Source organism: Taudactylus pleione, unplaced genomic scaffold (assembly GCF_031769625.1).
Source record: "Taudactylus pleione unplaced genomic scaffold, aTauple2 ptg000959l, whole genome shotgun sequence".
Taxonomy (NCBI): Eukaryota; Metazoa; Chordata; class Amphibia; order Anura; family Myobatrachidae; genus Taudactylus; species Taudactylus pleione.
Genome location: NW_028285360.1, coordinates 4,542,948 through 4,568,448, shown reverse-complemented (window position 1 = coordinate 4,568,448; position 25,501 = coordinate 4,542,948).

Below are 25,501 nucleotides of genomic sequence, written 5' to 3'. Positions count from 1 at the left end.
AACTTGAATTGACGCTGACCACAAAAATGGTGTCTTGCGATCTCATTTCCAAAATGGAGTCTTGCGGCCATTCGCAAGATGGCGTCACCGCGATTACATTTTAAACTGAACTTGTCTCAGTCAATTATTCAACTTCGACACACCTCTCCAGATTCTGTCTATCCCCTTCTCTTTACTGTTCAATTCCTTCAATCTGTCACTTTTCTTATTCTATCTCCAGTCATTCACTCTCAATTTATTACTCTGTGTGATTTTCAGTTTTCTTCATCATAGAAATATCTTTTATACAACTGTTTATATATATATACTTAGCTGGCTCCTGCGCTACAACCTTTTACACACTTTGGCAGATTATTTAGACTGTACTTGAGCACTATTTAAAGAAAAAAAATCTTACTACACTATGGGGCATATTCAATTGAGCGCGGAAGCTGTTGGGACCAGCTGAATTGAACCTGTCCCTAAAATAAGGATATGGGATATTTTCTGCCTTCTGCTTTGCCCTTGTTGACTATTCTGGTTTATAATTCCCTTCTCTACAACTTCACTTACATTAATGTGGCTTGCTTCAATAAGTTTCTAAAGGTTCAGTGTATTGGGATCAAACACTATTTAAATGATCTTTAAATAACTTGTTGACTGTCCTTTCCTTATGATTAGCTCAGCTTTTTTTCAATGTGTTTGTACAATATCGTACATGGCTGTTTCCACGTTCATTGTGCTACATGTTTCTATGCAGGTCTTTAGGCTTTGTTACAATAGATTTTTGTGTGCAGACATTATTATTTATTGAATCTTGTGTCATATGGCTGGAGGTTGAACTACAATGTGTTTTCTGTTTGTTCTCTGATACTGTACATGTCAGAGCATGTGATTTTGAAGTGTAGTTTCGAAAGACTGTGGTCAGAATTTCCCAACTACACACAGGAAATGGGACTTTCCTGACCTTTTGTTATGTAGGCAGCTAAGAGTAAGTCAAATTGGCTGTGCCCAAAGTTATGCTTTCATACTGAGTAAATGGTTATCAATATATATTGCTATTTTCAGTTAGAAGTTTTAATTTTGAGCATTAAGGCAACCCTAAAACTAACATAAATATTGGAAGGAATATTGCAGGGCAATATTGTGGTGGTACATAACATGATTAGTAGAACTCACATTAATATAGGTGCAATGTATATTTGCGAAGTAGGAGCATAGCTGAGAATGGAACTTCCCATAGGTGTTCCCACTCTAGTGATAGCTGCTTGGGGCAGTAATTGCAGTAATAAGCTGTGCACCCTGTGGAATTTAACTTGTCGAAGCCGGGTGGTTGGCTGAGACCTAAATTGTAACAATAATATCTTCACGACGCCATTTTACATTGTCCGCAAGACACCATCTTGCGGCACTTACACGATACCTCCGTGTACAGCGCTATATTATGATTACTAGCGTCGTCCGTCTGCCGCTACCCTATGTTAAAAATCCTCATTATACAAATACGTACCTTTATTAATACATATAATATGAGCAACCCCACAAAGCACGTTTCATAATGTACTCCACAAATACGTAGATGCACAATGCATACTAGCGTCTTTTCTTAATATCCCCACACTGACACATTGCATACTTACACTGAAAGGTTCCCTAGCATTAAGGTTAATATTGTAGGTTTTATTCGTTATCAATTATGTCGTGAAATTAATGTATTTGAGATCTAAGGTTTAGTACATGATAAGCAGACCGTGTTTGATGCCATTCTAAACCACTGTTTATTTGCAAATCTCCGGTTCCATCGGAAAGGAGATCGCAACATGTGTCTGCAAGTTATGAATCATAGAGAGTTAGGTATTGAAATGTACTCTGTAATGTAATGTTTATCAGCCAGTTTAGACTTGTTCTTCGGCGGGAAAAGATACACAAAGAGCCGTTGGAGGGCTGAACTAACTCTGTACAAATTGACCTATGAACTACATCATAACAGAAGAACCAAGAGGAAGAACCAATGGGGTTATGCCAACTCTTTCTATTGTATTGCCCACTCTCTATACAGTATATATTCAGGCGCTCTATGTCCAGTAGTTAGTCATAATATTCTTTCTTTTGATGGAGGTTCACCTTTGATGCCAGGAAATCTGGATCCAGAGCGCCTGCGTATGTATCGACTGTACCTTGTGATTGTATAATCTTTTGCGCTAATTGTATTTAGATCAAGTTGTGTAACTAAATGCTTTTATGTGAATAATAACTTTTTATGCTTTGGAACCACACTCAAAGTCTGGAAAGCAATTATCTCTTGTGCGACTTGCAATGCTAAAGAGCGACATCCAGGTATATAGATTATTAGGTATTCATAGTTGGGAGCTCGTAGAAGTGAGGTCATGCTACCACGATTTACACGGTAACACATGGTTATCAATCTCTCACCAAAGGGTGGACGGCGCCATATGCAGGAAAGGACGCACTGTGTCTGAAAACCTGCTAACACTTGATGTTAAGAGACCGATATCAATTATTGCATGAGTTCAAGGAGCGCTGATTAGAATACAGGGACAAGGAAGGAAAAGTTTGTTTTCTTTCGTTGATAAAGTTTTGTGTTAAAAGGGTAAGTCGCACAATAGCGTACGCTTATTTCCTGTATTGCTGCCATGTGTTCAAACGGTCATTGTATTCATAGCGTGATTACTTGGTAAACCTGTGAATTACACTACTATATTTGGGGAAAAGGTTTAATTTTTTTCTGCGCAGAAAAGGTGTATGTAATTGAGATGTGTGATTGTAAAGTGGAGGCTACTGTCTAGTTAAGCCTAGGTTGAAACTCAGTAGGTGCCTGACGGGGCCATACAAACTACTGGGCCAGTGTACAAAGCAGGTACATTGTGGTTATCGAGAAACTAAGGGGTTTCTTGGACCGACACCCATTAATCGCAAAGTCCATTGATCAGTTAGGTTCTTTGGGCAATGCGATCAAACCACATGGTTATATAAACTGTGATTGTGAAATTGGTTGTTGTGGTAGTGAAACTGCTGGCAAGGTTAGGAGTTATTGGAACTTCTAGATGCTACCAGCTGGGAGTAAACTCAAAGTAGGAAGCGAGTGGTGAAGCTTGAGGTGAATTCAACACAAGTAAAATAATCAGGTAGGCAGTTATTTTACTCCTCGTTTATGCACACGGACCATATCGCTTATCGGGAAAGTGGTGCATAACGGGATGAAGCGAGCGGCTGAAGCTTGATTTGAATTCGCCGCAGGTACAATAATTTACAATCGGTGATTATTCTGCTCCTCATTGTGCAAGCTGACTGTAATGCCCTGCGGGCCAGCTGTGTATAACGGGAGGGACTGCGTGAACGTAGCTCACTGAAAATCGTTCACCAATCTAAATTCTCTAGAAATTGCTAAGCGTTTTCTCAGATTGGTGTGAAGCAATCTCTGGAAATGGTCGATGATGTGCTGCTGGTGGAAGGACTGACTGGATCGGCCAGGTATATCTTGTTTAAAAAGTATGGTGCGTACGCTACAGCGTACTGTAGCATATGGGTCAACATGACCAAGGAATGTAGAAAACCTTTTCCTAAGATTGATAGCTTTGATTCGGAGGTACTGAATAATGTTAGAGACAGTATATGTTTAGTGAAATCTCTAAAGAAAAGGATAAAGTTTAATGATTGTTTAAAGTTTTGGCAGCACGAGGGGAACATGTGGCTTAGCGGTGTGCACGCGACTGAAACTAGCGTCACACTCACGCCACAAAGGAGCACGTACACAATACTAAATAGCATTGTGTGCGCGCCGCAAAAGAGCATGCACGCACAGCAAGATAGCATTGCAGAAGGGAATGTTAGTAATGCATGCGCACCACCTCCGCCCTATGTGGATGGGGGTGAAGATACAGTCGATCTCAATAATCATAAAAATGTAACAAGTACCTTGTACCCTCTCCTGAGTAACTATAAGGAACATGTTTATAATGCAGATAATGAACCTGTTATAATGTCAGCTCTTTCCCATGTTGCCCAAATGTTAAATATACCATCACAGCAAGCACAGGTTACTGATCCGCTAGTACCAGTAATGGAGGTAGCCCCACCAGTGCAGGAAGTATTAACACCCGCTGTAACAGTAGCAGAGGTTATTAATACCATACGTAGTAATAGGCTGAACCCTCAAACAGGTAGCAAGGCCAAAGGTAGCGGTGTGGCAGGCTTCCAACCCATCTGGACAATAACTGTTTCCAATGGGAATCCGGACACAAATGGAATAGTGACCACAAGGGATGTAGCAATGTCCATGGACGAGAGCGGAGCTACATTCCATAATGACAGATTTTCCTGACCCTAGGAAAGAACTAGCAAAGTGCCAGAGATTTGTAAAGGATTTAGGTAATGCTCATGTCTTCCACACAATACTGACATGAAAAAGTTTATCACGGCCTGTGTATTGGACGGAGATGGTCCCATAACTGATTAAGCTAATCAGGACAACATAACCCGCATTGTCACCCAATTGGCCGTTTATTTCCCAGTAGTAGTTAACTGGAGTAAAATTTTTACAAGTAAGCAGAAAAAGAGTGAGTCTGCAGCAGATTATTTCACCAGAGCGCTGCAGACTATTACCCAATACACAGGTATAGAAAATATAAAAGACAACACACACCACAGGGAAATGACAATCACGGTGCTTATGGATGGTCTTAAAGACACTCTAAAGGCCAGGGTTCAGACCTCACTTCCTGGATGGAGGGGAGTTACAGTAGACACACTCAGGGAATCTGCAATTGAACATGATAAAAACATCTTTAGGAAGAGAGAAATGCAGAGCGAGAAACTAATGGCTGCTAGTATTCAAGCTCTGGAAGGAATGCAAATATCACCACAGCACTCTTATCACACACAGCCACAATACACCCATCCCACACAACCTCCAAACCCTTATCCCCATATACAACCACAATCTTTCCACACTCCCTAACCCACACGACAACAACTTTTCAATACACGTCAACTACGAAGGTGTTATATTTGTAACAAGGAGGGACACATTAGTAGGTTTTGTAAAGCTAGAAAGTGGGAACGCCAAGCCAGGGAACATCCACAGAAGGGGCACCCACAACAGTCAGGACAGTTCCAGCAAACACCTGCTCACATTGTGGCAGTAAATGCTTTACTGGAGGAAGACAGTGAGCTCTAGGGGTCAGGTCACACCTGTCTAGTCTACAGCCAGTCGGGTTAACTGGGAGTACTAGGGAAGAACCTGTAATGACGGTTGATGTAGCTAGTACTAAACATTCTTTTCTTGAAGACACAGAGGCGACCAGATCAGTGTTTAAATCTCCATCCAATTTACAAGTGACCTGCAAGACAGTACCAGCAGTGGGTGTAATGGGTAAAGTGCAACATTATCCTTTAACCAAGTCTGCAGAGGTTACTATTGGTCCATTGCATACCAGGCATTCCTTTCTCCTGGCAGCAGCGGCTCTTACTAACCTACTAGAAAGGGATTTGTTATGTAAAATGGGATGTGTCATTTATTGTACCCCTGATTGTATATTTTTAGATATCCCAGAGAGAGTTGCGCACGAGGTGAGGGATATACTGGACACTGCCCAAAGGTTAATGTTTCAGATAAAAATCCATCTCAGGTAGAGCAGATGTTATCTCAGATATCAGGGTCCCTCTGGACCAAAGATGGACAGGACACTGGATTGATGGAAATGTAGCTCCCGTAATGGTAAATCTAGAAAGTGGTAGGAAAGCTCCAAAAATTCCCCAGTACCCGTTAAAACCAGTAGAGATAGGGGTTTATCCCATAATTGAGAGATTGCTCCAGCAGGGTATTTTAGTCCATACAGCAAGTATAGCCAATAGTCCCATTTTTCCAGTGAAGAAGGCTGGGGGGAGGGGCTATAGATTAGTACAGGACCTTAGAGGGGTTAATAAGGTAGTTGAGAGCCAATTCTCCATAGTGTCAAACCCAGCTGTCATCCTTATGCAGATCTACCATCCGCAACCCATTTTACTGTCATTGACCTCTGTTCTGCCTTCTTCTCTGTCCCTCTTCATCCTGACTGTCAGTACCTATTTGCATTTACATACAGGGGGGTACAATACACATGGACACGATTACCCCAGGGTTTCATAGACAGCCCCAGTATCTTCTCCCAGGCCTTACACGACTGTTTACAATCTTTTCAACTTGCCAATGGATCTTTTCTAATACAATATGTAGATGATTTATTGTTGTGTTCTGATTCGTTTATGTCATGTTTAAATGATACTAAACTACTGTTGCTTCATCTTTCACAGACAGGACACAAGGTTGCTAAGGACAAATTACAGCCATGCCAGACCAGGGTTAAATACTTGGGACACTGTCTAACCCAGGGATTATGACACCTGACTACTGACAGAATCCAGGCCATATAGACCATGACACTGCCGCAAAACCAACAGCAAATACGTACCTTCTTGGGAATGTGTGGATACTGCAGAATGTGGAGCCCAGGTTTTTCTATTTTGGCTTTACCATTACAGGACTTAGTCTCTTCCTCAAAGCCCGATCGTGTCGTACACACAGAGGAAATAGAGCAGGCTTTCATTAACCTTAAGGACAGTCTGACAAGAGCACCTGCATTGGGAATACCTGATTATGATAAACCTTTTGATTTGTATTGTACGGAAGCTGACGGTTGCGCAGCAGGTGTCCTCACACAAAGATATGGTGATGCCAATAGACCCGTAGCATACTACAGTTCTCAATTTGACACTGTGGCAAGATCACTCCCAATGTGTTTAAGAAGTGTAGCAGCAACTGCTCAATTGGTCAGTAAGAGTGAGGATATAGTATTAGGCCATGATATGATTGTTCATACAGTATACAATCGGGAAGCCAGCTGCTGGAATCCCGGCAGCCAGCTTCCTGACTGCTTTATCCCACCGTGGGATAAATGACCGGCGTCTATATCTAGATGCTGCTCATTTCTCCGATGCCGGGAGACAGGCGCTTGGCATCCCGATCGAGCGGATGCTGGGCACAGCGAGTGGACAGCCGCAGGGGGGAGGGTTAGGTTTGGGGCAACCAGGGGGGACTTAGGGTTAGGCACCCCCCCAGGAGGGGGGTTAGGCTAGGGGGAGGGAGGGTTAGGCACCCCCAGGGGGGATTTAGGGTTAGGCAGCGGGGAAGGGGGGGTTAGGGTTAGGCACTTAGAGGGGGGATTAGGGTTAGGCACAGTGGGGGAGGTTAGGCACCCCTAAGGAGGGTTAGGGGGGTTAGGTTAGTTTAGTTCATACTTACCTCACCGCGATCGGGATTTCCAGTGCTGTCAGGCTTCCGCTGCCGGGCTCTGCTGTTTTGTCGGGCTGCCGCTGCTGGGATTCGAACTACTGGCCATGCGGCAGCCGGGATATCATACTGATTTCGTTCATACACCCCATGCTGTATCTGCTTTGCTAAATTCTGCCCAAACCAGACATGTTTCCTCAGCTAGGTTCACGAAATGGGAACTAGCCCTTATAGCACCTACAAACATCACCATCAAGCGGTGCAATATGTTAAACCTAGCAACTTATTTACCATATGTGCCTCAGAATGCACAAAGGGTGGAGAGAGGTGAGTCGCTGCTGGAAGGTGAGTTCTACTGGTATACTGATGCACATGATTGTATGGAGTATTTGAACCAAACCTTTACAGCTAGGCCCGACATACGTAATACACCTTTAGAAAATGTAGATGTGACATTTTACATGAATGGGAGTTGTCATAGACAAACTGACACTGGAGAGTTATGTACAGGTTATGCTATGGTAAATGACGAGGATGTTATAGAAGCCGAACCCCTTGGTCCACCTCACTCAGCCCAAGTGGCAGAGCTAGTGAAACTAAGAAGACCGTGTAAATTAGCAAATGGCAAATCTACACTGACTCCAGGTATGCCTTTGGGGTAGTACATGATTTTGGTGCTCTATGACATCTATGAAATTTTATGACAGCAGCAGGCACACCAGTTGCACATTCAAGACATATAAAAGGACTGTTGACAGTGATCCAAATGCCAAAGGCAGTGGCTGTCATTAAGTGTAAAGCCCATACATGTGAGGATGATCCGGTGTCACTGGGCAATAACAGGGCAGACAAAGCTGCCAAATGGGCAGCAGGTTTAAGAGTGAACATGCCAATTAATCAAATGATGGTTTTCCAAACTACTGATACACCGAAGTTAATTGAGATGCAAAATCTGTGTTCCATTCAGGAAAAGGCAGTCTGGAGATCCAAGGGATGTGGGCAAGAGTCCTCTGGACTCTAGAGAGATGGACAAGGTAAACTGGTGGCACCCAAGGCATACTACCCAAGCTTGGCTGAGGCAGTGCATGGTCTGACTCATCTGGGAAAGCAAGGTATGTGCAGTTGGTCAGGGCGTATTGGTGTGCACCTTGTTTCTCTTCCTAAGCCAAAAAGTGGGCAATGTCCTGCTTGACATGCTTGAGGAAAAATGTTGGAAAAACAATACCATCTGAGCCATCTCACATCCCTCCAACAGACAGACCTTTTCAGGTAACACAAATTGATTTCATCCAATTACCACCCTGCAGGAATCTCAAGTATGTATTAGTATGTACAGATGTGTTTTCTAATTGGGTTGAGGCATATCCAGCTGCCACTAATACTGCTGCGTTTACTGCTAAAAAGATTGTTCAGGAATTTGTATGCAGGTATGGTATCCCTAGAATTATTGAAAGTGATAAGAGTACTCATTTCACAGGTGATGTCTTCCAGAGCATGTGTAAGTTGATGGGTATTAATAGTAAACTTCACACCCCCTATTGACCACAAGCCAGCGCCAAGGTGGAGAGGATGAACGGAACTATTAAAAGTAAACTGAGTAAGATCATGGCAGAAACTGGACTAGGATGGCCTGAAGCCTTACCGCTAGTCCTTCATAGCATCAAGACAACTCCCAGACCTCCTCTCAATCTGTCCCCCTTTGAAGTACTGTTTCGCAGACAACCTCATTTGATTGTAAGTCTGCAGGAAGATTTGAAGAGTAACAACGAGGTTACTGTAAAGTATCTTATAACAATGAGTAAACAGTTGAAGCAGCAGCAGCAGAAACTGATATTGTTGTCACCTGATATGCCAGAAACAAACTGTCATGATGTTGAACCTGGAGAATTTGTTATGATCAGAAATTAAATTCAGGTTGTCTGACAGATCTTTGGGAAGGTTCGTATCAAGTGTTGCTGATGAGTACAACTTCCTTGAAAGTGACAGAGAGAGATACCCGGGTCTATTCCACTCACTGCAGAAAGGTCAACCAACCGGTGGAGAGACAAGGTGGAGTTGAGGCAGATAAAATAGACCTGTCAATTGCGAGCCTGTTTCAGGAGGGTTAAAAGTTGCCGTGAGACACCTGAGCTAAAGAAATTTGTAGATCACTGTTCCAGCAATGGAGTGGTATGCTGGGGTTATGTTTGTGTCTTCTTCCAGAGTTTTCATCATCCTAGTTTGTTTCGGGATTTCTGGTTTCTGTGATGGAGGACAGATGATGGAGAGGGGAGCTGATGGTGATATCGATGAAGTGGAGTTAGGAGAAGGAGTGCTAAACCAATCAGGGGAGTATCTGACCAAACTTAGTACAGTAATTGCTAAAAGATCTGTTAGCCTGGAAACTCGGAGACAGTGTGAAGGTTTATCATCTGAGGAATATTGTATTTGTGAGTTTTGTGGGTCCTTAGTTGACAAGAGATGCACCCAACGGTGCCAACCTAAGTATAACCAGTATTGGGGTGGGTATCCTTTAGAGGATTATTATATCATGGTGGGCAAAGTTTTAAACCAGACTGACTGTTGGGTGTGCTCTCACGTGCCTCAGGGACAGTATAATGTAGGGTTAGCGCCATTTCCATGAAATGTCTCTGAGGTTTTAGAATTGCCACAAGAGAAGACGCTGGATGGAAAATTTCTTATGTCCAAACCACCTCATTTTAAACTCCACCAGTACCAAGTAGATAGATCACTTTTGTGTTTGAACATCACCAACTTCAACAAACCAGGAAGTTGGGAGGTGACTGGGAATAACCAGACGATGACCTTCTCACTAAGAACTGATAATGAACCTATGAATTTTGAACTTTTACGCACAATTAGACTAGGTGGGAGACACTTCCGGTATAAGTATACACTTAGTTCCACCAAAGAAATGGTTGGTAGGGTACCAGAAGGGTACTGTGCCAGGGTTATACAACCAGAAACGTGTGTTAGTCAGATGGGAGAACCCGAGAGAAAAACATTTGCTAGGGAAATGTTTTTAATGATTATGATGCATTCTATTCCTTACGTTCTCCCCGATGATGTGTATTTTATATGTGGAAGGAAAGTGTATAAGTGGCTCTCTCAGAGTTCAGAAGATTTATGTTACCTGGGAAGGGTACTCCCAGAGGTTATGACCCTTACAAATGGTGAAATGCTTGGTATTCATAAAAACACACCATCACCATATCTTCACACACAGTATGAACACAGAGACAAAAGAAATATGATACCTGGTGATGCACATACAGCCACACAGTTGATTAGCGAAACAACTGGCTTTCAAGTCCTAGTAGCATTGGATCCCACCAGGATCGCTTGGGGTACTTTAAATTTTATATATATCCAAGATCTTGCTAAATTAATAGATAATATCACCAAGATGTATGATGACACATTCAGATATACAGGCAAAGAGTTACAAGCTTATAAGAAAGAACTTGTGCAACATAGACTAGTGTTAAATTATTTAACAGCTGTCAATGGAGGGTACTGTCTGACCTTAGCCACCCAATTTGGTGTAAAGTGTTGCACGTACATCACATATAATACTAGTGACCCCAAAGAGGTGATTGACCAGAAGATGGACGAAATTCTGCAGCTAAAATGGGAATTTCGGAAGAACCATAATGCTTCAGTGGCTGAAGTAGAGGAAAAGGTAGAAGAGTGGTTCTCTTGGTTGAACCCTGTAAAATGGTTCTCTGGTCTCGGGGAGTGGGTCCAAGAAATGGTTGCTAGTGTAGGTAAACTCCTGATCCTCATATTGGTTATCATCTTAGTAATTGGCTTATGTGTCAGATGTGTTCCTGCTGTGTTGAAATGTGGAAAATGTAATGCTAAGTAAACCGAGAGAATGAAATTATGATGGTGGTCAGTAGTAATAATATGCATACTAAGGTAAATGAAGAACTGCATTACAATCCTGAACTAGAATGTACCAACAGATGATGTATAGATTTAGCCATGCATGATATGTATTATTAAATGTTATTGTAAACATCCTAAATAATGTCCCTATCCCCTCCAAGACTTCCTTTATAGGTTAGGTGCATCCCCACATCTTTCCCATGATCTTCCAAGATCCGCGGTGTGCGTATAAGGGTAGTTTTATGTCCCTCTCAGAGACACATTATTGATGCTTTAATGACCACATCGTGCCATCCCATAATATAACATTAAATAATATGTCATAGTGTAAGCCTGAATAAACTTTAAGACCAAAGTGTGATAGCGTCTTGTTTGCTATCAAAGGGTGGACTGTCGAAGCCGGATGGTTGGCTGAGACTTAAATTGTAACAATAATATCTTCACAATGCCATTTTGCTTTGTCCACAAGATGCCATCTTGCAGCGCTTACACAATACCTCCGTGTATGGCGCTATATTATGATTATTAGCCTCGTGCGTCTGCCACTGCCCTATGTTAAAAATCCTCATTATACAAATATGTACCTTTATTAATACATATAATATGAGCAACCCCACAAAGCACGTTTCATAATGTACTCCACAAACATGTAGACGTACAACGCATACTAGCGTCTTTCCTTAATATCCCCACACCGATACATTGCATACTTACACTGAAAGGTTCCCTAGCATTAAGGTTAATATTAGAGGTTTTATTCATTATAAATTATGTCATGAAATGAATGTATTTGAGATTTAAGTTTTAGTACATAATAAGCAGACTGTGTTTGGTGCCATTCTATTTGCAGATCTCCCGTTCCATCAGCAAGGAGATCGCAACATGCGTCTGCAAGTTATGAATCATAGAGAGTAAGGTATTGAAATGTACTCTGTAATGTAATATTTATCAGCCAGTTTAGACTTGTTCTTCGGCAGGAAAAGATACACAAAGAGCCTTTGGAGGGCTGAACTACCACTGTACAAACTGACCTATGAACTACATCGTAACAGAAGAACCAAGAGGAAGAACCAAGGGGATTATGCCAACCCTTTCTATTGTATTGCCCACTCTCTATACGGTATCGATTCAGGCGCTCTAAGTCCAGTAGTTAGTCATCATATTCTTTCTGTTGACGGAGGCTTCACCTTTGATGCCGGGAAATCTGGATCCAGAGCACCTGCGTATATGTATCGACTGTACCTTGTGATTGTATAATCTTTTGCGCTAATTGTATTTAGATCAAGGCATGTAACTAAATGCTTTTATGTGAATAATAACTTTTGTGCTTTGGAACCACACTCAAAGTCTGGAAAGCAATTATTTCTTGCGCGACTTGCAACGCTAAATAGCGACATCCAGGTATATAGATTATTAGGTATTCATAAACTCTAGCTCATGTATTCCGTATAAGTTAAATGATCAGAATATATAATACAATCTGCTCTATTGACTAATAACAATGATTCAAATGAGATAAAAGTCAGATCCTAGGTGCAATACATGAATTAAGCAATGTGAAAGGAGCTACCCATTAATGTCAGTGCATCACTGAAGCATTCCATTCCCCCAATGGGACCTCAGTGCCCAGCGTGATACTGCCACTGTTTGTTGTTTTTCTCTTTATTTCAGTATTCTCTTGCTGGCTGGCCATACCCCACTGGCACAGTTCAGTACAGGGAGGGGGAGCGCTACGACATGCACATTCTCTGGGCGCCATGGTTCCACGCTACTCCTCTGCTTAGACTCAGAATCAGGCCTCATGTGTGCTGATTGACCAGCTCCTTATGCACCACGTAGATGAGAGCAGAGGATATTATGCTATTAGTTTCTCTGCCAAAACCTGGAATATTGTAAAGGATGTCAGGAATGTAATTGTAATATAACAATGAGATAATCTGTGGGATTTAGAACATTTTGCAGAAAAATATAGAAATAAATATGTGCACTTGGGAAAAAGGAGTCTCTGAAAATTGTGTTTGGATTATGCAACGTCACTTCTTTGCTCTTTCCATGAGTAAATTGTGTGATATCAACTGTCTGTAGTTATTGCAGGGCCGTAACTAGGGCTCTGAGCGTCCTGTGCCAGCCCCGCCCCCTTTGCGTGTGCTGTCATGACCAGGGGCGCCGAGAGGGGGGAAGCGGGTACAGATTACCCGGGCCCGGGCTTCCTGAGGGGCCCGGCGGGGGCCCACGTACGGCGCCGCCCCCCCCCTCCCTCACAGCAGCCCAGCACACAGCGTGTGCTGAGCTGAGTGGGAGACTGCTCGTGGCTGCTGAGCAGCAGCCACAGCAATATCCTATGCCTGTGGGGGGGAGCAATCACACTGATCGCGCCCCAACTGGCTTTGTGCCGGTCTGAGGGGGCTCAGAGTGCCCCTCCCCCCTCCCCAGTGGCGCTGCAAACCTTTTTTTATGGCCACGCCTCCCGTGATTAGGCCATGCCCCCTATTACCCGGACCCGCCGTGGCTCTTGGCGGGCCTGGTCATGACGTGGTGCATAAGGGGACGGGGCTGCCCCCCCCGTGTTCGTTAAAAAGTTAAGAGGTAAGAGGCCTGATTCTGAGTGTTAGGCAAAATCGCAACACAGAGTCTATTGGCGGCCGCTCCGCTGCTACTTTATGTAAACAGACTACAGACTCCATCTGTGTGTAAAGGCTGAGATGCCCACTTTTATCGCCCGTGCATACTGTAATACTGATTGATGCTTCCTTATACGTCACCGTCAGTCACACCATCTAAACTTGCACCATCCCTATGGCAGGTGCAGTTTCTCCATCCAGTATGGCCTCCTATGTAATGATACTGTACGCCCACTGAATGGCCTATTTTTGGGGGCATTACTAGCCACCCCAGTCACCGCACAGGAATGCCCATCACTTTTCCACCATCTTTCTGTTACTGTCTGAATCGATCACACCATTGGCAATGCATGCAGATGGTGTGCAGCTCAGACTCAGGGCCTGATTCAGAGCCGGACGCTCTGAACGAGCGCCCGCTCTGAATCAGGGCGTTTTTGTTTTTTTTTGGTGCGTCCTCCTGGACGCTCGCATAGCTGTGGGTTACCACCCACAGCTTATGCAAGTGTCCATGATGATGGTCGCGATGGTCAAAACCATCACGACCATCGAGCTTGCGACGAGACCCTGCGGTAGGGTCTCGCTGCTGCAAGCCCTGGAGTGATTTTGGCTCTATCAGAGCCAAAATCACTCCCACTGACATCACTAGTGATGTCAGTGGGGCCGGACCCAGACGGTAGGCGTTCCTATGGGAACGTCTCCGTCTGGGCAGCCACGCCCCGGCACGCCCACCAAAGGGGGCGTGCTGTCACTCACCATCGACAGCACGCCCCCTTTGGTGCGAGACCCCGAGCAACGGCTTCCCCGTCGCTCGCTGGGTCTCGCGCATACGCACGACGGAGCAGCCTCCGTCGTGCGCATGCGCATTTGGGTACCGTCGACCCGCTTGCGAGCGACCTGCGCTCGCGAGCGGGTCTGAATGAGACCCTCAGGCCCAAGCTGTTTGCAGTAAATTGTTTGGTAATTGCTACACATGAGTAATCTGTCTATTTATATCAATGGGGCCACCAGGCGCGGGGGGGTATTGTTTCTCCAAGAGCAATCATTATTACTGTGTTATCAATGCTGATATATTTGTTTACAAAGAGAAATAAGAATACTAAATTCTGTATAATGAATGTAGATAAGTTTCACTTAATGTTTAGAAGCATGAAAAGGATGTGTGGCATCATGAGGTATGCCCAGCACTTCCCAAGCTCCTGCATGTGACATCCATTCTATGCTGCCCTGCTATGTAGCAGGTGCGAGAGCGATCTCTCAACTCCAAAATCCCCGGCACAGGACACTGCAGCCTATGGTTTGGAAGGCAGGACAGTGCCCAAAAAGTAGGACTGTCCATCTTAAATTAGGACCTATGGGAGGTCTGTTGTTGAGCATTGCTGGTAATAGTCATCACTGGGGCTCTATTTAACAAAGATGACCACTGTCTTCTGACCACTATCAGGATAGTAATAGCTGGTACTCAGGATAGCAAAAAAAGTGCTTTATGAGTAAAATAAAGCATGTTTTCCTTAAGCTGCACACACACGGGACGATTTTCCTGAACGCTATGAAAGATAACGATATGGTTCAACGATAAATCGTTTATATCGTTCATTTTTATGCAGTGAATGACCAACGATGCACGTTTTGGCATTGGATGATAACGATATCTATGGTCGACCATACATGCAGGCCAACTTGGACGATTTTGTCAAGATTTTCCTGTAAAGACATGACTTCACTGAATATCTATTATAGATATCTATCAGTGTGTACACCCAAAATCATTTGCCCTGCACTACAGAAAGTTGAAAGGAAATCTATCAGCGATATCGTTGGTTGTGCAGGTTTTACCTTAGATAAGGATATTGCAAAAATTCTAGTTCTTTAATTTTTTTTCCATGTTTCTTAATTTTTAAAAAATTTAGCTGAATTTGCAAATGGAGGCTCAAGTATAGGTCTCCAGTGTAGCGCACATGTGTGAACCAGCAAAGCTAAGTCACACAAGCACTGAAGGGACCAGGACTTGCCAGAAAAGTGGTAAAAGTCCTTTTACCACTGCCAGCTGTATTTTAATAAATAAGTTGGGCCCCCCAAATAATTCTATTGCTGCGATAAGGGCCCATTATTAAAAATATACACATTTGTTTCCTTGTGTGAATTCTTCATTTCAGTTATGATCTCAGGAATATGCAGTATTAGTGAGTACATTTACATTTACTCTTGTAATGTTTATTGGGGGTGAACCTTACTTATTAATATAACTAGTTTATTGGACCCAGGTCATCTCAGTCCCCGCCTCCTCACTGAGCCACATTCTCTGCTCTGGCTGCCTCCGCCTCCCACCCACTCTGCGTGGCTCCACCCCCACTGCCCCCACCCCAAAGCTCCATCTGCAAACACCCTCCCTTCCCCATTGATCCTTCTCTACTAAGTCTGGCCCTGATTCAGAGCTGGAAGCTCTGACAGAGCGCTCGCTCTGAATCAGGTCTGTCCCTCTGAATTTAAGAGCGGCCTCCTGACCGCTCGCATAGCTGTGGGTGATCACCCACAGCTATAGTGAGCGGCCAAAAAGATGGTCGCAATGGTCAAGACCATCGCGACCATCTGGCTTGTGACGAGATCCTTGTGGTAGGGTCTCGTCTGCCGCAAGCCCTGGATTGCTTTTGGCTCTATCAGAGCTAAAAGCACTCCCACTGACATCACTTCTGATGTCAGTGGGGCCGGCCCCAGACGGTAGGCGTTCCCATGGGAATCCCTCCGTCTGGCCAGCCACGCCCCCGGCACGCCCACCAAAGGGGGCGTGCTGTCACTCACCATCGATAGCACGCCCCCTTTGTAGCGAGACCCATAGCGACGGAGTGCCCGTCGCTATATGGGTCTCGCGCATGTGCATGACGGAGCCGGGTCCGTCGTGCGCATGCGCACTGGCCCAGCATCGACCCGCTTGCGAGCGCTCAGCGCCCACTGTCCCATCTCAGGACAGGACAGACCTTCTGAAATGATTATATACATTCTGTGGTCCATTATTGTCATGGACCCTAGTAGGTATTCCTGAGTTTGCCTGAGTTAAACATAGTCACAAAATTGCATGTTATTCTACGAGATGTGCAACTTGAGATACTGCTTATACATGCAGCTGCATACAAAATACACTCTGGTATTATCTACAATATAATTTTACAAATGCATGAAAGATGAGAGCACTGTGCTTCTAGTAGAACTGACATGACAATAAATGATGAATGATGAAGTCTGTACATTCTCAACCAGTCAGAGCAGCTTGTACCTAATTGGCTAGATCAGGGATGGGGAACCTCAGGCCCAGGGGCCGTATAAGGCCCGCAAAATCATTTGGTCTGGCCCTCAGTGCTTTTTTCTGCTAGCCTCATCTGGCTAAGAGGGTGCCTAGAATGTCGCCCTGCAGCCAGAATTTGTGCAGTAGTGCGCCTGGAGCATCCTTAGGACACTTCAGACGGTCACAACGCTGCCCTTACAGCTGTGCTGTAATCACCGGTGATTGTGGCCCCACCCCAGTGTGACATCACATTGAGGGGGCATGGCCTGCGAATGTTATATATATCAAAATGGCTGTGCAGTACGGGACACCCCAACACCACGTCGTGTTGTATTTTCATGTGAAATGTCTTAGACACAATGCGTAAAGAGGTTGCTTTGTTCTGCAGGATAGAGTATGCTGTGGTAAGCAGGATTTAACCCTGTCACTGCCACAGATTATATGTATTTTCAGGTGTTAGGTTTTTGAAACAATGTGGATAGGAATTACCATTTATTTACTGCGACAGGCATCATTGGTAAAACGTGACTCAACCTGTGTCATTTAAGCATTGTTCAACCCTCCCACTGCCACAGATCATGTGTAGTTTCATGTGTTAAGTTTGTTGGCACTAAATGTTAAGGCATTATCATTAGAACAGGCATCATTGGGATAATACGTATTTAACCTCTATTACATGTTATTGATATGCTTCTGACACAATGCAGCAAAGGGATATCATTATCCTGATATGATACACATCATTTGAGTAACATAATTTAACCCTTTTACTGACCCAAGTCTAATGATTACCTGACAGACTCCTACCACACTACTTTACTAATTATCTATACTACCTAGTGATATTTTGTAACCTCAATTTTTCCTTGCACTAATAATTCTGTATGGTACGAATACCACATAATACTTTCCAAAAGGTGGTGTTACCATTTGTTGTTTACTTATACTCTGACTATGCTTCAGTGATACTATGCCAGATATCTTTCCAGATGCAAATGATCTGAAATGAGAGGTTTAGGGGTCTAGTTACTAAGCAGTGTTAGGAGACAGAGTGAAAAGAGATAAGGTGCCAGCCAATCAGCTCCCAACTGTTATTTTCAAACACAGCCTGTGAGATGGCAGTTGGGAGCTGATTGGCTGGCACCTTATCACTTTGTACTCTGGGCCTGATTCAGACCCGCTCGCGAGCGCTGACTGCTTGCAAGCGGGTCGATGTTGGACCAGTGCGCATGCGCACGACGGAGGCGGCTCCGTCGTGCGCATGCGCGAGACCCGGATAGTGACAGGCAAGCCGTTGCTCCGGGTCTCGCTACAAAGGGGGCGAGTGACAGCACGCCCCCTTTGGTGGGCGTGCCGGGGGCATGGCTGCCAAGACGGAGGCGTTCCCATGGGAGCGCCTACCATCTAGGGCCGGCCGCACCGACATCACGTGATGTCAGTGGGAGTGCTTTTGTCTCTGTCAGAGCCAAAAGCACTCTTGGGCTTGCGGCAACGAGACCCTACCGCAGGGGTCTCGTCGCAAGCCCGATGGTCGCGATGGTCTTAACCATCGCGACCATCTTCCTGGCCGCTCGCTATAGCTGTGGGCGGTCACCCACAGCTATGCGAGCGACCAGGAGGCCGCTCTAAAAAAAGAGAAGGACGGCCCTGATTCAGAGCGAGCGCTCTGTCAGAGGGTCCGGCTCTGAATCAGGGCCTCTGTGTCCTGTCAAAGTCAAATAATTGGATATGATCGCTGTACAATTATTATCTGACGATATAGTTGTCTATGGTCGGATGACGTGTTACTAGGAAACTATTTTGCGTCGGTGCAACCCGATGCACTAAAATGCGTATCCACAGCACACATACGCTGATGCACATAACGCACACACATATATATATATATATATACATATATACACATAAACGCTCATATGCGTATTCACATACATACACATGGACGCTCATCTATATATATATATATATATTCACGTACATACACATAGACACACATTTGCTATTTCAATACACAGACGCACATATGCGAACGCATACATATAAGATGGTTCCCACACATTAGTTAATAACCAGAGCTATTAAGGGTATTGTTATCTAATAATTATGATGTGAAATGTACTTACAGGAGATCTAAGGTTCAGAATACAATGGACATGTCATGTTTGGCATCATACTAAATCCCTGTTTATTTGCAGACATCCGTTTCTATCGGCAAAGAAGTGCGTCCGCTAGTTATGGATGATAGGGAGTTATTGAATAGAATGTTATTACTAGTATGCAGTGTTGTAACCAGTATTAACCAGTTGTTCGGCGGGAAACTACACAATGTGACCGTTGGAGGATTGAGCCATACCGCTGATGACACCGTATGAACTGACCAATGACCAGATTGACCAGAAGTAAGAACCAATAAGAACCTGTCAATTTGTCTCTTTGTTAACTCTGAAACCTGTAAAGTATATAGGCTGTGAGCTGACCTCAGTGTACAGGTATCTTCTTGCGACCGCAGACGTCTGGATTGATGACTGTATACTGGGACCAGTGCGCACGCGTATGTATCAGCTACTATTTTCATTGCTTTCTACTCTAATTGTTAAATCTTACATCGTGTTATCCCTTTTTACATAAATAACTTTTTGTGCTTTGGAACCACACGATTGGACTGGAAAGCAATTATTCTTAAGCGACTTGCAGCACTAAATAGCGGCTTGTAGGAATCAATACTCCTAACACTGCTTAGTAAATAGACTCCTTAGTGCGTTATTACTAACCACACGAACATCACCTAAATTGTCTAAAAAGCCCTATTCTGTTTGCAATAGAGAACATTGGGCCTGATTCAGACCCACTCGCGAGCGGCTGTCCGCTCGCAAGTGGGTCGATGTTATGGACTGAGCATGCGCACGACGGAGGGAACTCCGTCGTGCGCATGCGCCAGACGCGACGAGCGAAGGAAAGTCCTTCGCTCGTTGTGTCCGATCAAAGGGGGCGTGCTGTCAATGTTGATTGACAGCACGCTCCCTTTGGTGGGCGTGCTGGGGGGCGTGCCTCCCTGACGGGGGCGTTCCCACGGGAACGCCTCCCGTCAGAAGCCGGCCCACTGACATCACTAGTGATGTCAGTGGGAGTGATTTTGGCTCTGATAGAGCCAAAATCACTCCGGAGCTTGCGGTTGAAAACCTCAACCGCAGGCTCCGGCTCGCAAATTCGATGGTCGCGATGGTCTCGACCATCGCAATGCACGCTCGTATAGCCTGTGGGTGGTGACCCACAGCTATACGAGCGTCCAGGAGGACGCTCCATGAAAATGGAGGCCGGCCCTCATTCAGAGCGTGCGCTCTGCTCAGAGCGTACGGCTCTGAATGAGGGCCATTATCTTCATGTACTATATCTATATTTTCTCAGTGGTTCTCATACCAACCTAAGGATTCTCTCATTGGTTGTCCGATGCCCTATGGTATGACAACCAACAGCAGAAATTGGGGTTGATGACGGGGACCTCTGTTTGACTAATTTTTCTCGGGACTACTGCACTAGCAGATCTCTCACTCCTCCTCATTTACAATTGTGTACGAGACTGAGCAGCAGAGCCTAGTTGCAGAATCATTGGTCCTCACTGTTCTATACATTTCTGTAACTCCTATTTTACTGCATGAAGTTGCTCAAATTATTAAATTCCTATATCAAGGATTGTAGACCATTTTGATTAATAATGATAACGTTTAAAACACCCCCGTCAGAGGCGATTCACTTTGACTTGGTTTATAGCAACATTTCATGCACTCTACCTATACTCTCCCAGTGGCCCTCATCCTAACCTATTAGTTCACTCATTTGTTGTCCAATACATTTTGGTAAGACAAGCAATAGTAGTAATTAGGGTTGATGACTTGGACCACTGTTGACTATTGTCTCTAGGGGTTACCGCACTAGCAGATCTCTCACTCCTATTCCTCCATTTTTTAGTGTGAAAGGAGCAGCAGAGCCTAGTGCTGGATCTGACACCCCTAACTACTCTGTATATTTTTCCTCTGTTACGACCCAAGCTGGACGTCACTACGCCACATTTTCACTGGAAACAATCAGCTAAAATCTTAGACCTAGTGTTTTTTACAATTGTCTTACGTGTTTCATGTTGTACTGTCTACTACATGTTGTCACACGCCGCCCTGGAGACCCCAGAATCAGACCCCGTCACCTACCTTTGCGGGTGCTGACCCGCGCTGTCTTCCGGCTCCCGCGCTGTGCGCTGCTTCCCTCTCTCTCTGGCTGGTCTCCGCTGTCCTCTGGAAGGTCCCGCTGCTCTGCTGCTCCCACGCTGGCTCCTGCTGGTCGCTTGTCCCCGCTGACTTCTTCTGAGAAGCGCTGTCCTCCGGTCCATGGGCGCGGCCATCTTGGATTGCCCATGTGACATGCTACCACCAATGAGGAGTCTTCTCCTTCTCTCTCAGCCTGTCAGCTCCCACCGTCCACTATATAAGGTTCCCCAATGCTGACACAAGTTGCCAGTGCAACTAGTTTCCTAGTGAGCTTTCCCACTGTGCTCCAGTTGCTTCACGTAGCTTCCCAGCTACCGACGTCTACCCCACGGCTATCCAGCCGCTCCACGTAGCCACCCAGCTACCAACGTCTACCCACGGCTATCCAGCCGCTCCACGTAGCCACCCAGCTACCAACGTCTACCAACGGCTATCCAGCCGCTCCACGTAGCCACCCAGCTACCAACATCTACCAACGGCTATCCAGCCACTCCACGTAGCCACCCAGCTACTAACGTCTACCCACGGCTATCCAGCCGCTCCACATAGCCACCCAGCTACCAACGTCTACCCATGGCTATCCAGCCACTCCACGTAGCCACCCAGCTACCAACGTCTACCCACGGTTATCCAGCTGCTCCCGTTAGCCACCCAGCTACGAACGTCTACCCATGGCTATCCAGCCGCTCCACGTAGCCACCCAGCTACCAACGTCTATCCACGGCTATCCAGCCGCTCCACGTAGCCACCCAGCTACCAACGTCTACCCACGGCTATCCAGCCGCTCCACGTAGCCACCCAGCTACCAACGTCTACCAACGGCTATCCAGCCGCTCCACGTAGCCACCAGCTACCAACATCTACCCACGGCTATCCAGCCGCTCCACGTAGCCACCCAGCTACCAACGTCTACCCACGGCTATCCAGCCGCTCCACGTAGCCACCCAGCTACCAACGTCTACCCACGGCTATCCAGCCGCTCCACGTAGTCACCCAGCTACCAACGTCTACCCATGGCTATCCAGCCGCTCCACGTAGCTTCTCAGCTCCTAATGTCCACACAAGGCTATCCAGTCTTTCCAAGTGGCTTCCAAGCTACCACACCACTTCTAGCAGTACTCTAATTCCCTATTAGTTCACTGCTTCCTCTCATGCGGAGGAACTTTATTAAACCAAGTCTCTTCCTGCGGGCGTCTGCGCCAAGTGATACAGGTCCAAGGCCCAGTCCGGGAACACAGTCTTTAAATCCCACGATTGTGACAGTTTGCACTGGCAAGATGGACTCGGCAAGTGGTCAAGGATCTGGGGTAGATCCCTTGCAGGATGTACTATCTCGTCTGGAAAGACAGGAGACCTCTCAGGCCCAGTTGATCCAGTTCATCCAAGATATGTCGTCACGCTTGGACAACATTCAGTCCTTATTGGCTCATCCCGCTCCCGCTGGCTCCCAAGCCGCCTCCCCTCCTGTGGTGTCACCTGCTCCCCCGCTTCTACCTCCTGCTCGTCTTCAGCTTTCCCCTCCGAGCAAGTTCGATGGCAACCCCAAATTATGCAGGGGTTTTTTAAACCAATGCGAAATCCAGTTCGAGCTACAATCTGCCAATTTTCCAACAGCCAGAACCAGGGTGGCATATATAATCTCTCTGCTCTCTGGCCAAGCACTCGACTGGGTCTCACCCCTTTGGGAGAAATCGGATCCTTTGCTCTCCAACTACCCTGAATTTATTTCCATGTTTCGCAAGATCTTTGACGAACCTGGAAGAACCACTTCCGCATAAGCTGATATTCTATGCCTCCGTCAGGGTAGCAGGACCGTTGGTCAATATGTAGTCCAGTTCCAAACTCTGGCCTCAGAACTCAATTGGAACGAGGACGCTCGCATCGCTGCCTTCTGGAGTGGTCTTTCAGAAAGACTCAAAGACGACCTAGCTTCCCGTGACCTTCCAACAAGGTGGATCTTCGTCACAGGGAGCGTGCCATGGAAAGAGGCAAACTTGACCGTGGAAGGCCACGTCCAGCTTCCCATTTACCCTCTCCTCCTATGGGCGAAGAACCCATGCAGGTCAACCGCTCTCGTCTATCGGCTGAGGAACGACAGAAAAGGCAGAGACAGAACCTCTGTATGTACTGCGGATCTCCTCAACACTTAGTTAGATCCTGTCCCATCCGTCCAATTCGTCCGGGAAACACCTCCTCCTAACTTATGACAGAGAGGTTAAGTTAGGAGTTGCCATTGAATCACATAGGAAGTCTGATTCCACCATCCAGGCTCACTTAAAGCTCCCCCGAGGTTCCAAAGCTGTATTAGCTCTTCTGGATTCTGGAGCAGCAGAGAACTTTGTCACTACGGACTTTGCCCAGAAACATCAAATCCCCATAGAAGCGTTGCCTCGGGTCATCACTTTAACCGCCATCGATGGTAGTCGAATTACTAGTGGAACCATCACCCATCGTACAGCACCACTTAGACTTACCATTGGGGTGCTCCATACCGAACAACTGTCCTTCCTAGTGATTCCCAAAGCCTCTCATTCTTTAGTCCTTGAACTACCCTGGCTACAGAGACATTCACCACAAATTGCTTGGATCACCATGCAAATAACCTCTTGGGGTTCCAATTGCTTCAAAGGCTCCCTTCAGCGGGTAGTACCTGTCCGATCTTCTGTCATACAGGATTCTACTGACCTGCCCAAAGCTTATGGTGGGTTTTTGGATGTCTTCAGCAAACAGAGTGCAGACCTATTACCTCCCCATCGTGATTGGGACTGCCTCATAGATCTGATTCCCGGGAAGAATCCTCCTAGAGGCCGAACCTACCCTCTATCTCTCCCTGAGACTCAAGCTATGTCGGAGTACATTAAAGAAAACTTAAGTAAAGGCTTCATTCGACCCTCCATGTCTCCAGCCGGGGCTGGATTTTTCTTCGTAAAAAAGAAAGACGGTGGGCTGCGCCTGTGTATTGACTACCGGGGTCTTAATGAAATAACTATTAAGAATCGCTACCCTCTACCTCTCATAACAGAGTTGTTCGATAGAGTCAAGGGAGCCACAGTTTTTACCAAACTCGACCTAAGAGGGGCCTATAATTTAATTTGTATCCGTCCAGGCGATGAATGGAAAACGGCCTTCAACACCAGGGATGGGCACTACGAATATTTCGTTATGCCCTTCGGCCTCTGTAATGCTCCAGCCATCTTCCAGTTTTTCGTCAACGAAATCTTCTGGGATCTTTTGTACAAGAGTGTGGTCGTGTACTTGGACGACATTTAGATTTTTTCTCAAAACCTCCAAACTCATCGAGACCAGGTGAAGGAAGTCCTTCTGAGATTGAGGTCCAATCAACTTTTTTGCAAATTAGCAAGTGTCTGTTTGAAGTCTCAAGTGTACCATTCCTGGGGTACATCATCTCCGGAACAGGCCTTCAGATGGATTCTTCAAAACTACAAGCCATTCTTGATTGGTCTCTTCCTTCTTCCTTAAAATCCATACAAAGGTTCCTAGGATTCGGCAACTATTATCGGAAGTTTGTGAAAGGTTTTTCAACACTGGTAGCTCCTATTACAGCTCTCACCCGTAAGGGAGCAGATCCAACTAAGTGGCCCGTCGAAGCTACCTCGGCATTTCAACTCCTTAAGCAAGCCTTCATCTCCGCTCCCATCTTAAAGCAACTGGATTCCACCCAGCCATTTATCCTGGAGGTGGACGCATCCTCCGAAGGTGTCGGTGCTGTGCTTTCCCAGCAGTTTGAAGATGAAAAACTTCATCCCTGTGGTTTCTTTTCCCGGAAGTTTTTGCCTGCAGAAAAAAACTACACCATCGGGGATCAAGAGTTACTCGCCATGAAACTAGCCCTCGAAGAATGGCGATATCTTCTAGAAGGAGCCCATTACCCCATCACCATTTTCACAGACCACAAGAACCTGCTTTATCTTAAATCCGCAAATTGCCTAAACCCTCGTCAAGCCCGGTGGGCAATGTTTTTTTCTCCAGGTTTAACTTCAAACTCTCCTATCGCCCTGGCTGACAAAACCTCAAAGCCGACGCACTCTCCCGTTCCATGACAAGCGACCCTAATCTACCCATGGAACAGCCCCAACCAATCCTGAATCCAGCTTTTTTCACCTCCACCAAATTATCTTCTATACCCCCGGTTGGGAAGACCTTCATCGCTCCAGAACTCCGCAAG